This window comes from Epargyreus clarus, unplaced genomic scaffold (genome assembly GCF_041222505.1).
Source record: "Epargyreus clarus isolate Ecla_fem2 unplaced genomic scaffold, WU_Ecla_fem_2.2 ptg000031l, whole genome shotgun sequence".
NCBI lineage: Eukaryota > Metazoa > Arthropoda > Insecta > Lepidoptera > Hesperiidae > Epargyreus > Epargyreus clarus.
The window spans coordinates 99,085-109,411 of NW_027332236.1; the positions used below are offsets into that span (position 1 = coordinate 99,085).

Below are 10,327 nucleotides of genomic sequence, written 5' to 3' on the forward strand. Positions count from 1 at the left end.
TATGACGTTAGTATCGTATCAATATGTGCTCCCATCGTACATAAAGATTTTCTGTATCTAAATTGTTTTTCCTAATTTTAATCTACTTTTTGAATATTGCTTGAAAAACATTTTAAGCAATATTGTTGCCACAATGGTGTGCTCAAACTAACATATTACATAAGTAGTTGTAATACGACAAAAAACTCTACCACCCATAAATTTAAATTTTATATTAGAGGCATTTATTTAAGATTATTTAGTAAAATGATACATGATTGTTTGATAGGTCGGAGCATGCTAGAAGGACACGGCGCCACGAAACTGTGTCACAACTCACAACTAAAATAATTTATGTATTTTTGGGTCATTTTAATGTGATGTTATTTTTAACTGCTCTGTTTAACAATTTCATGCGATTCATTATGAAGACAAATGGTTTTCTAAACAGTGAATATACTTACATAGAGGTATTAATGACACAAGGTGGTAGAACTATTAAATGTCAGTGGCATGGAATTAGTGTAGCCCTTATGACTTGTAGCAGTAGTATACTTCTACTGTAGCTTTTCATTTCATTTAGCTCAGTGTGAAGAGTGTGGCAGTATCTAGGTAAAGGTGCGTTCTACTTATGCTCTGCAGTGGCAAGTGATCTGTTTTCTATATCAGTAGGACTCACTATTTAAATATTGATGATCATAGACGGACCACTTAACATCAGGCAGGCTGAACGCTCCTTTATCACTTCTTTTAGATAAAAATTAAGAGCATATCCTTTATAGAGTGTCGAAGCTTTTATCTGTTAACTCTTCCAGAAATATCCAAGTGGTCCATCCTGCCTCCACGCCCCTGCACCCACCGCAAGCCACGACGATTGAATGAGAAAGCGGCTATTGAATTGCCGGTCAAATCTATTAACTGACCATGCCTCTGATTCATGCTAGGCCTATTTGAGGCAGTTGTTATATCATTGTTGTAGATATATCGTAAAGCATCTAGATTCGATTGACTGGGCATGTGACTTAGTATTTGAGGTCGTTGTGCCTATATACATTTATTTTCATCTCAAGTATTGGTAAATTGTTTGGCAATTACATGTCTACGTGGATTTCTTGTTGTGGGCTCTAGATCGACAATCTACATAAGGTCGACTTTACAAGAAATGATGTCCTCAATATGAGCCTATGGTTATTTTGGAAATAATTTAAGATCTCCGGAGTAAGTCCAAGTACAAAAAATAGGTCAACTGTTTTCTTAAATTTGGCTCTGAATTTGGGGGCTTGAAACTGAAACTTCGCTTCGCCGATCCACCTGGATAGAGCACCACCTCATCAATCATATTTGATGTTACTAGGTACTTAAACGTGTCTAATGTTAATTACCGCATAGATACATAGTATAGGGTATTAATCACGAGTTTCGTCCTTAAGGTGGTACACAAGCAGATTAGATATGAAATGTTAAGATATGTGACGTGTGCTCCACGTGCGAGCAGGTAATGAACTCCGCGCCGTGACCTCCGCGACAGGGCTGCACGAAACATTGGAGAAAACCGGACTTGAGATAGAATAAAATACAAAATTTAATTATAAAACTAATTGAGTAGGTGTTAAGTTTTATTTGCCAACTTATTAAGTACTTATGGAGTTCTTACGCTATACTTCAAAGTATTTTCGATTATGAGAAATGATTCGTATTCTTTGGAAGAGAATTTGGAAAGATTAACGTCAGAATGGTTGAACCGTCGAGACACCACTGCCACAACTATTCTAGCGTACAGCAATCCTGCGTTACGATTTCGATGGTAGACTTTTATACATATGAGGCGACCAACTAGTCCTCAGGAGTGGCAACTGGCAGTGCATCTGTGATCGGCTTCACGTAAAACATGTTCTTTATAGAGTTGTTTACAAATGTCCATGGCCGGATAAAGTATCATCGTTAACCCTAGTGTATGTAAACAGTGTTACCTATGTAACGAGACGTACTCTATATTTACACGGTTACGCACACTTACGCAACAGACAAATATTGCTACAGAATACTTGGGGGATGTACATAGACTTTTTTGTAGACTCTAGACAGGACAATAGTCTTCCACTGATTTCCTTTATAGTCCTCCTTTATAGAACCCAGTACTAAAAAATAATTTGTAATTAATCACTCGTATAAAGTTGAGACAGTTCTATCCACGATACCAGTTTGGAAGCTTAACCGCCAAAACCCGGCGGTGGTTCAAAATTCAAGACCATCTACTGAAACCCTGTGATCTTTTAAGGAGCGTCAATATTTCACAAATGGGGTAACCTTTTTTCGCTGATTTTCGCCAATTTTTTGGGTTTATATTCTTGGTCTATGGTATTGTTTCCTAAAGTTTTACCAGAGCTTGGTCGAGCCGTTCTCGAAGGTAAAAGGTTCCTCTACTGGCACCATTTAAATGCGTCCTATGTAATATTAGTGTAATACACTATGAAAAATATTAGATGCAATGCTCATAAACTAGTACATATTTATGAAATATACATATTAATGATCAATCATTTTATTTATTTATTTATTTATTTATTAAAAAGTCGCACCAATAAGGTGAGCACTGATGCATACAAATTATTTTGATAAAACATTGAGAGATTTTTTAAGTGCCACCTCAATTACAGGTGCGAACAGCTTGAGCAACTACATACTAAACAATATTTTATAGTTATATTATAAAATGCTATTAGGAAAAAAATGTAAAAAAATAGCAATATTCAAAAAACTATACATTCCTGATAACATAACTCACAACATGATTACAAATTAAATAATAACATCAACATTGAGAATACAGGTTAAGATGTGATATTTTTAAATTAATTATAGTTTGATTAAATTATATAATTCAATTATTATTATTATATTATTCGATAAAAAAATTATAGTTTGATTAAATTATATTATTAAATAATTCAAGACTATACAGCAAGATAAACACACTAACTTTACACAGATTTACTTTAAATTTTATTAAGACTATCTAAATTATTTCAGAAATTAACTTTTTAAACAATGTTAGAGAATTTGAAAAGATATCAACAGAGTTTGGTTTTGACCCAGGGTCGCATTTTCACTGCCTATATTTATGTTTATTGTTTTCAATCAATAATTTTATTATCAGTATATAAGTATCCTTAAAAATATTATGCAATATGACCTGCAGTAGAATCATTTATATTTCCAGTTTTATCTAGGTTTATTCAATGAAGTAAATAACTTTTAAAAAAATTGTTATCGTAAACTCCAGGGTCAAAATACTTAAACATTGGGTATCTTGTTTAAATTAAAATAACGTATCAGTTTTAATATCAAAGTTTGTACTCGAAGTAAACACTTTTAAAAAAGAAAGATACGCAGTGATCCATTGAATTTCTAGATAAAAGTTTGTTATAATTCATTTGTTTTTTAATCTGAACATAAGCTAACTAAATTAAGGTTCAAGTTCTTTACCTTATTTATAAGATATGAAAAAAAAAATTAACGAAAAATACAACTGACTTCTATGTCACTACAAAGTAAAAAATAATTCAAATAAATGTTGGTTTAGTACATATTTAGTCGGCGCTCAATATACTTCGTTGGATAACGATGTAAACAGCGTGTCTAATATGAGCGACAGCGTGTCTAATATGGCTTTGCAATTTCGTTAGAACCTACACCAAATATCTTCAAACACAACTCAATTATTCCCATCGGTTGAGGAGTTACAAATTTTGTCTCCGAGCCACATTATCAGACCCTTAAATAGTCAATGATGAACTGGCTTTGTAATTTCATTAGAACCAACACCAAATATCTCCAAACACAACTCAATTATTCCCATCGGTTGAGGAGTTACAAATTTTGTCTCCGAGCCACATTATCAGACCCTTAAATAGTCAATGATGAACTGGCTTTGTAATTTCATTAGAACCAACACCAAACACAACTCAATTATTCCCATCGGTTGAGGAGTTACATATTTTGTCTCCACAACCCACTCTGATCCTCATCATATTTAAATGGGACCAACTTGTAGCAATTGTCCACAAACGAAATTAAAAGCATTAAAATAGGTTCATAAACGGCGAAGTTATGGCTGTTATATTTACATGGGTGGAGGAGTTCCCCTCATTTTCTCCAGAACCCATCGAGTAAGGATCCTAACCATATTTAAATGAGACCAACTTCCAGCTCGTCTCTGTACAATAATAAAAAGAATTATTAAAATCGGTCCACTAACGGCGAAGTAATTCGTTTACATACATAAAAAAAGATACCGGCCGAATTGATAAGCACCTCCTTTTTGAAGTCGGTTAAAAACATGAGTACTACCTTAAACCAACCATAGATGCGCTACTACTCCTGTGAAATTGCTGATCGTTTGTCGCTTCATATTATATAAGTGATCCATCATCCACACGTCCAGCATCACAAGATCCAAACTTCTTTTTTTTTAGATAAATGTAAAGCAAGATACTGGAGCTAATGCTTTAGTAATTATATGTAAAAATAATGGCATTTAAAAAAAAAATTAAAAAGAGAATAATTATTTTTAAAATTAATAACATTATTATTTTCAAAACTAAAAATCACGCTCTAACAGTTATTGAAACTAAAAAGAAGTCGGTTACAAACATACAAACAAACATACAAACATACAGGTGAAGCTAATAAAAAGCGTGTAAAAAAGACAAACCCACTGAGTTTCTTACCGGATCTTCTCAGTAGAGGTCGCGTTCCGATCCGGTAGCAGTTTAAGAAAATATTGTAACTGACAATTTGTAAGTGCCGCCGTTGGCCTATACAAAATACATATATTTCATTTCACGCTTTCTTCGAAACGGTTAACTACTTCACGTCCGAAATAGGCAAAATAGGCGATCACGGATGATTAATTTGTTCTACCTCCTTCTACATTCATAATCGTAGCATAATTAGCATTTATAAAGTTTCGCAGAAGAATAACTCCTATTTATTTGCCTTATGCTGTCTGTTAGTCTGTCCTACTTTTGTTATTATTGTGTTATAAATATATTCTGATATTTTTGTACTATCCGCTTCACTTTTCCACCGGATATGAACTAAATACCCATTACCGTACCAATAATAAAAACTAATTATGATTTTTAATAAAGGAAATTATGTTTTTTTCAATTTAATTAATTTTAATCTGAAATTGTTCATCCTGTTCGCCTCTTAAATTTATTCATGTGTTAATTTTTATCATTACTTACCTACTTTCAGCACGTATTTATCAACATTATTGCCATAAAAAGTTAGTGATATGAATCTTTATCCACACATAATTATTTACAAAACAAGATAGCATATACCCAAGTTCAGAGAAAGTTCACGAATGAGATTTCAGTAACTGTTTGGGTATTACCGTGTCTCTGTGTTTTTGGTATTCCCCTAGATAATTAATTGAAACAGTAATTAATAACTATGACACTATAATAACTACGGCATGTTATGATAACAATATTTTCGCTTGAACTCGACAGATAAGTTACTATGCTAAAAGTAGAGTTCGTGGTTTTAACATAAAATTACACATGACAGCGGTACCTCGGCGCTGGGACTAAAGTAACAACGGATCCCATTTTTTGTAACCAAAGCTCGTTTGCATGCCCTTTAGATATGTGTCAATGATTGGTACAGTTCAATCACTACCTACTCCACCACACAATTCTTATGTGGATTACGTAAAGGCGGTACAAATAAGTGACCATACCATCTTAATTATTATTAAGGTGATGAACCTCTTCGTGGTTCCACTCCGGAGACAACACAACAACATCTATTATTACCTTATAAAGGTAGAGATAAGCGCCGCTGGGCTCTCGTTTGAGGGAAGCGGTAAGGGTGGAAGAGTTTCAACAACGAATACGAAGAGTTTCAACATTTTCAGTACTCAGGAATAGCAACGCTAATCCTGTTTGAGGTCCGTTATAGATAGGGAACAAAACTACTAATATACTTAAAATTCCGTTTGACTAAATTTAAAATACAACTCGTGTCACTGAAAAAATAGAGTCATTAATTTCTAGTCCCATCATTCCAAACAAATATAGCACTCGTATAGTACTTAGACCCCACGTAAGTGAAGGTACTTCCAGAATGTTCCCCCTAGCCGAAGCTCCGTCCCGCGCCGGCCCCGTCCCGTGCCGTCCATCAGCGTCCGATCAACGTTGATGTGATTTAGATTTGTACGGTGTACAATATTATATGCTATTTTGAAAATATAAACTTTATCTATAAGCATGGAAAGCAGCAGGGGAAAAGCAGTTCTTACATCCATTATTCATTATCAATCTATCCAACTTTTGCCTACTAAAAATAATTTATTTTCAGAAATTGTCAAATTTTGAACTTTGATACAGAAAACATAGGATAGATCGATTATAAATAACGAATGTTTGTTATCAATTTTATTTCGATCGACCTGTGTGATGGAATCTCAGGAACTGAGTTTCCCACTTCTTATTGTTGTATCTCCATAAAACTTGCTAACTGTGTGTAGTACTGATGACAATACAATATGAAGGTCCCGTTGAACTCATTAAATAATGAAGCCAGACCAGTGTTTGCGCTAATAGCAAATGTTTTGGTATGCTTTCTAATGTTAAAAGCACACAAAATTCATTGAACACCCGGTATTTTAAGAATACAGAGGAATAACGAATGAATAAAAATAAACCTAAATCAATTTTAAAACAAACTTTTATAGCGGTAGAGATCATTATTTTATTTGAACAGGTGCGCCAAGTGAAAAACCAAAAGCAATAACCAAACAAAAAAAAATTATGAAACTACAACGCATATAATATGAATTATAATAATAAATAAATATTACGACATCACTTATTACTGCGGTGTAGCATTTCTGTTCCAGATAGCAGGGAAATAAGACCAAATTACTTACGACCGTTAGTTATAATCAATCTTTACAAAAGTTCGAAATTTGTCTGCAATGTATCTTTGCTCGAAATCCAACGATCAAATTCTCCTGTTTTACTAGGAGTCCTAGATTATTATATCACGCCAACATGCTACTGTCTTTACACTAATAAAATAACTGCTATTACTTGAGGATGGACTGTAAGCTGGTAGTAATCAGTAAAGATCACACGATCATGCAATTCCAGATTCATACCAGGTTCCTGCTGACTCTACAGGACGTGCAGGATGCGACGCCAGACTCTCATTGACTCGCCGCGGTTTATTTATAGTGCAATAGTCCACAGACCGTCTAGTGTATATATAACACCTTGATCTAAGGTGCGAATGTCGTCATTGGGAACTGAATCTAATTTATGGCTTTTAATGAAGTTTAGATATAGAATATTCCATTGTGAACTTCAAAGAAAAAGTACACATTAAATTTAAACAAAAACATAGTTCGGAATAGAAGAACATATAATTTTCGTGGTATCTTAATTTTTAATAAATCGTCTAAAACTCTGTTAGATGAAAGTTGATTAAATTGAATTCGTGTAACAAGAGACTAAAGGTAGCAATAAAATTCTAAAATATTTAATATGTCTACCACATCTATTTCCGCATGTGTCTTAAATATAATGATGCTAACAATGTAGTCAGAATATTATTAGATGAGAAACTTGCCGTGTCTTGATTGAAAATATATACAAAAACGAAGCAGATACGAGAACATTCCAGACACCATAATTTTAAATAATGTTTCATAAATCACAATAGAATCATAAACTAAAAGATCGTTGTAACTTACGCAATGAACCTAATAAACAAATAGAGTACAAAAATCAATAAGCAATTGTTTAAGTTCACCTCGCTCAGTTTAACATATTCAGTAAGTGATAGAACGTACTACGGTAGAATCGAAACGTATTTACATCTAGCGAATTATTTTTAGAGAATTTATTTATAAAACTAACGACTAACAAAAATTTATTCTATGTACATGCAAACTTTAACCCGAACAACGTAGCAGTTCTAATCGTTGTTTACATGTGCAATTGCGGCAAAGCATTTGACAACGCCGATCACGCGCGGTTCGTTAACTGAAGCACTTAATTAATTGGTATTTAGCTCCTTGAACGCTAGCGACAGATCTAGAAAACTTGAGATAATGGAAACGGACTAATAGTTTTTATTATTATGTTCTACGAAGTTCAAAAGCGGGGTCGCGCTAGGATCTATGCTGGGGTCAACTTTGTTTTCATTAGGCACATATATTATCGCAGTGAGCAGTTTTGACACGACTTATGAATAAGTTTTATTATTGGTTACTAAGTAATGGTATTTTCACATCACTTAGCTGTAATAAGCACGTGCTAAGCGATGTTGTAATTTCAACTGATTATAAGCAAGTTTTGCTGTAAATACAAATCTTGCTTCAACAAATATTATTCAATCGATGGAGCCGCAATGTTGTCGATGTCGTCATTTCACTGACTACGCTAATTTTTACACAGATTATCGCTACCTTGCTGCTCGTACTAACCGTTTTATAATTTAGGATTATCTATAAGCTCATTGATTAGTTAAGATTTTATCTATTTTTTTTTTATTTGACATACGTTTTTCGCACTTACTTTACATACGTTGTTAGTGCTTTTAAATTATCAAGTATGTAATAACACGATCAAATGTTTTTAGATAATCATGATGACAGTCAAATTGTCTTGTTGTTATCTTTTCGTCGTTATATTGGTTAATTTAATTCTGCAAAAAAATGATATTTATGCAAAAGTATTTCTTTGAATCTATTTAATATTATTTAGCAGTTGATCGAATTATTTTTAACTGTGCTAAAATTTGTTAAAATATTCAAAGATTCCGTCCCCGATTTTTTTAATATACATTGCTGAAAATTTTCTAACGAAATGTGTATCAAATTTACTACTGGCGTAAAATAAGAAATTTAGAAAGAGTATACTCACATGCGGGTCCCGCTGCGTGTCGCACAAATACCGCGTCGAAATAGCGTCAAGGCCGGCGATGATAATAAAACTGTCGAGATTAGATCGCGTGTGTGTTCGGAGGCGGCTCCGCGAACACTGCCGTCCAGCGCCGAGCGCGCGCGCCCCTGCACTGCCCTCCCGATAGCCCTTGACACCCAAGCTGGCCGCCAACACGCAAACATTGGCCACATAACATCCCGCTAATGTGCGAGCCGCGAGCGGCGTAAATCAAGCGGGTTTATGTGACACGGCGGAGGCGCGCGGAGGCCGGCCGACACACCCGCCAGCTAAGAGGTGAATTTTTATTGCGTATGCAGTGGTTACCGTACACGCACTTTGTACAATGGTATGGTAGTACTGTGGTTTATATATAGTAGTAGGATTACACACATTCTGCATGATAATCCTACCCTTTAATCTTATTAAATAATGTTCATTCGAATACATGATGCCACAGTAGATCTTGACAACAAAATTCTTATAATTTGCCATCTACTATTGAAGCAATCCTTGAAGGTAAAATAATCCTAAATTATCAAAGACAACACATATATTACAGTACCCTCCAAATATGGAGTTTTTTTTAAATAAAAATCTCTTATAAACATATGTTGTTTATGAGTGCACACAGTAGACTAAATATTTTTTATCATTATTCAAGAATTTGTTTTTCTATAGTATCAGAGATAGGTACGTTCGAACTCGAGGTCGGGCTACTGTAAATATCGTGAAAATGCTTGTAATATATCGCACACACAGATAAAAAACAAAAACATAAAAGTGGGCGCAAGAATGAACGTATAAAGTGTGAAAATAGCAAACGTGAGTGTCCGTTTATTTTTTTTATTTTTTTTTATAATATAAGAGTAGCAGACGAGCATGCAGTTCACCTGATGGTAAGTGGCTACTGCCGCCCATGGACATCTGTAATCAACCCCAGATAGGATTAGATATTCCTACCTGAGGTCGGCCACAGATGCGCCGCTACCCCTGAGAACTAAGCTGGAACGCCTCGGAAAAGTCTGTCTCCCTTACCACACCCTTCAAACCGGAACACAGCAGCGCTTAACACTGCCGTTATTAGGTAGAAATAGGTGTGGCGGTGGTGCCGCCGGAGTCGAACCACAAAGGGTTCTACCACCTTCACTATTGTTTATATTGTTAAAATATAAAGATGGCGATATAAGTATAGTGTATATTGTTTAAGTGTAAACATCACGGTCTATTGAGGCTTACAGAGCACTTTTAACCGCATCCGCGTGCGGACGCGGTACCGCAACACGCATATCATATAAAAAAGTTACAAGTTACAAGTTAAAGGGTTATAAATCGCTCCTTGACTTAACTAATAACTTAATGTGATCTACCGTTCCTTACTTTCTAGG

General features: G+C 34.6%; 1 protein-coding gene across 1 annotated transcript in view; it reads right to left on the reverse strand.

Moving 5' to 3' along the window:
* The window catches only part of LOC140754804 (hexokinase type 2), a 40,525-nt gene extending 31,424 nt beyond the window's left edge, over positions 1-9,101 (reverse strand). The window contains exon 1 of the mRNA XM_073089914.1: positions 8,922-9,101. The gene's annotated coding sequence lies outside the window, so the exon portion shown is untranslated. The remainder of the gene's footprint in view (positions 1-8,921) is intronic.
* Positions 9,102-10,327: the final 1,226 nt, after the last annotated feature.